The following is a 3,057-nucleotide window of genomic DNA, read 5'->3' as shown; positions in this document are numbered from 1 at the left end:
CAAGATAGACTTCAAGGCTTTGACCCCGGACTTGAGAGAATATTTCACAGGAGGTTGAGAGAAGCAAGGGACACAGATAATCTTTAGGCACTTGTTCAACTACCTATAGATATGGCAGATGAGAAACATATGGCGGTTCAGGAGGAGGCGATGCCTAGCATTGCTAATGCCATCTCCAACATTGTGAAGCCCAGAACCACTGGGCACTTTGAGCTAAAACAGAGCATGATCCAGCTGCTACATGGAAATGGGCAATTTATGGGTCTTCCATATGAGGATTCACAGCAACAAATTCTGAATTTCTTGGATATTAGTGATACTTATATCACTAATGGTGTCACTGACTATGTGAGGCTCACGATGTTCCCGTTCTCTCTGTTGGGTGAAGTAGAGAGGTGGTTGAAGGCGAAACTGGCTAACTCTATTACATCATGGAATGATCTGGCTAGAAACTTTTTGGCACGATTCTTCCCCTCAGGAAAAACTGGAAAGATCAGAAGTGAGATAGTCTCTTTTAAACAAAAATAGGGCAAGTCCTTATATTCAGCTTGGGAAAGGTTCAAGGGACTACTTAGAGATTGTCCTCATCACAACCAGACTAATGAAGTGTTGGCTCATACCTTCATAGAAGGGTTACAACTAGAGGTAAAAATTATGGTAGACATTGTAGTGGGGGGTCAAGTGTTGGAGAATAGATTTGAAGAGATTTATGTATTGTTGAACAAATTCTCCAAAAGTAATCCTGAATGGCAAGAGAGATAGGCAGACACACAGTTCAAAACTCTGTAGGGGTCCTCGAGTTAGATTCTATTTTTGCATTATCAGCGCAAGTTGCCACATTGGCCAACCAAGTCAACAAGATAGCCTTGGTTATCAATAAGAAACAAGCTCAGTCAGTGCATCAGGTTTAGATATTTTGTGAAGTATGTGGAGAGTGTCACACGAGCGATCTATCCCCAGCAAATTCAGAGTCTATATATTTTGTGGGTGCTGCAAATCGGGGCCAGACAAAACAGTATGGGAACATTTACAACCCTAACTCGAGAAACTACCCAAACTTTTCTTGGGGTAGAAATGAAGGTGCTCAAAATTAGTACAAGCCACAAGCTCCTCAACAGCAATATAGAACACCATAGATTGAACAACCCATGAACTCAACGTGTCACATTGAAGAGATGCTAAACAAATTGATGGCTGACAAACAGACCCAAGCGGCAGCCCACTCAGCAGCTATTAGGAATTGGAGCGATACTCAACCAATTGGGGCTCTTCCAAGTGACACTGAGGCAAATCCTAAGGCATCTATTAATGTTGTGTCTCTGAGGAATGGGAGACAGTTAGAAGAATTCCATCGAATAAGAGAAAGCAAGTGACTGTTAGTGAAAAATAGATCATTATAGAAGTGGAATCAGAAAATGCAAAGGAGTCAGAGAAGCCAGTTGAAGAGGCGGTGGCAAAGCAACCACAACTAATAGTTGCACCTTCGTTCCCTCATAGATTGCATAATGTTGCTTACAAGAAGTTTCTTGATATTATGGAGCAGGTGCAGATTATTCCACTAGTAGACATCTTGTAGGAAGTACCCAAATATGAAAAATATATCAAGGATATAGTGGAAAATAAGAGGAGGTTGACCGAGTTTGAGACTGTGGCACTCACTGAAGAATGTAGCTCAAGAATTCAAAGCAAGCTACCTAAGAAATTGAAGGATCCAGGTAGTTTCACTATACAGATTTTGATTAGTAAGCACGCAGTCGGGCGAGCCTTGTGCAATCTTAGAGCGAGCATCAATTTGATGTCGCTATCTGTGTTCAGGCATTTGGGGTTGCGTGAGCCGCGACCAACCACTGTGATTTTTATAATTGGCAGATCGCTCCCTTGCTAGTCCAGAAGGGGTGATTGAAGATGTATTAGTCTAAGTAGGTTCTTTCGTATTCCCCTGCTGATTTTATTATCTTGGATTTTGAGCCTCATCAGGAATTCCCACTTATTTGGGGCGTCCATTCCTAGCCACGGGCCGAGCCATTATTGATGCGTGTGGAGGCAAGATGACAATGAAATTGGGTGATGAAGTGGAGGTCTTCAATGCTTATAAAGCACTTAAATTTTCAGCCCACTATGCAGAGTTATCCATGATTTCTGTGGTGGAAAATGATATGACCTCAGTGATGCCGTATATGAGCCCCCACTGACCCTCTTGAACGAGCTTTATTGGGGGATGAAGAAGAAAGTGAAGATGAGCTGGTGGAAAAAATTAAGCAAGTCCTTATCATGGGTTGCAAGTATGTATATGGGCTTGGAATATTTGAGGAGTTGGATCGACCAGTTACTCTGACCCCTCCTAAACCGTCCGTTGAAGAAGCTCTGAAACTGGAGCTCAATTCTCTGCCAACGCTCATGCGCTATGCCTACTTGGGGAGTTCTGAAACATTGTCAGTGATTATTTCATCCAGCTTGACCAATTTTCAAGAAAAAAAGTTGGAAAAGGGTGCTTCGTGAGCACAAAAGAGTCATTGGGTGGACAATTGCTGATATAAGGGAATTCGTCCATCATTCTTCATGCACAAAATTTCTATGGAAGATAGACATTGTCCCAGTATTGAGCAACAAAGGAGGTTGAAGCCTATTGTGAAGGAGGTCATGAAGAAGGAAGTGATTAAGTAGATTGATGCAAGTATCATCTTCCCTATTTCAGACAGCAACTAGGTAAACCCAATGCAATGTGTGCCTAAAAGGGGTGGGATGACTATGGTGAAAAACGAGAAAAATGAGCTAATTTCTACTCGTATTGTCATGGGGTATAGATTCTGCATTGACTATAGAAGGCTCAACAAAGCAACCTAAAAGAACCACTTCCCACTTTCATTCATTGACCAAATATGGACAGGTTGGTTGGGCATGAGTATTATTGCTTCCTTGACGGTTATTTATGGTACAACCAGATTGTCATAGCCCCAGAGGATCAGGAGAAATGACTTTCACATGCCCTTATGGCACTTTTGCTTTTAAGAGAATGACATTCGGTCTTTGTAATGCACCGAACACTTTTCATAGGTG

The 3,057-nt window shown here is 42.0% G+C and overlaps 1 non-coding gene across 1 annotated transcript; it reads right to left on the bottom strand.

The window, feature by feature from the left end:
- Positions 1-489: 489 nt before the first annotated feature.
- LOC142167705 (small nucleolar RNA R71) lies at positions 490-596 on the bottom strand. Its single transcript, XR_012697792.1, has one exon. It is a non-coding gene; the product is annotated as a small nucleolar RNA R71 (small nucleolar RNA).
- Between the last annotated feature and the right edge of the window lie 2,461 nt (positions 597-3,057).

The sequence above is a fragment of the Nicotiana tabacum genome, chromosome 12 (genome assembly GCF_000715075.1).
Source record: "Nicotiana tabacum cultivar K326 chromosome 12, ASM71507v2, whole genome shotgun sequence".
NCBI classification, from domain to species: Eukaryota; Viridiplantae; Streptophyta; class Magnoliopsida; order Solanales; family Solanaceae; genus Nicotiana; species Nicotiana tabacum.
This window is presented reverse-complemented; position numbering and strand designations above follow the sequence as displayed.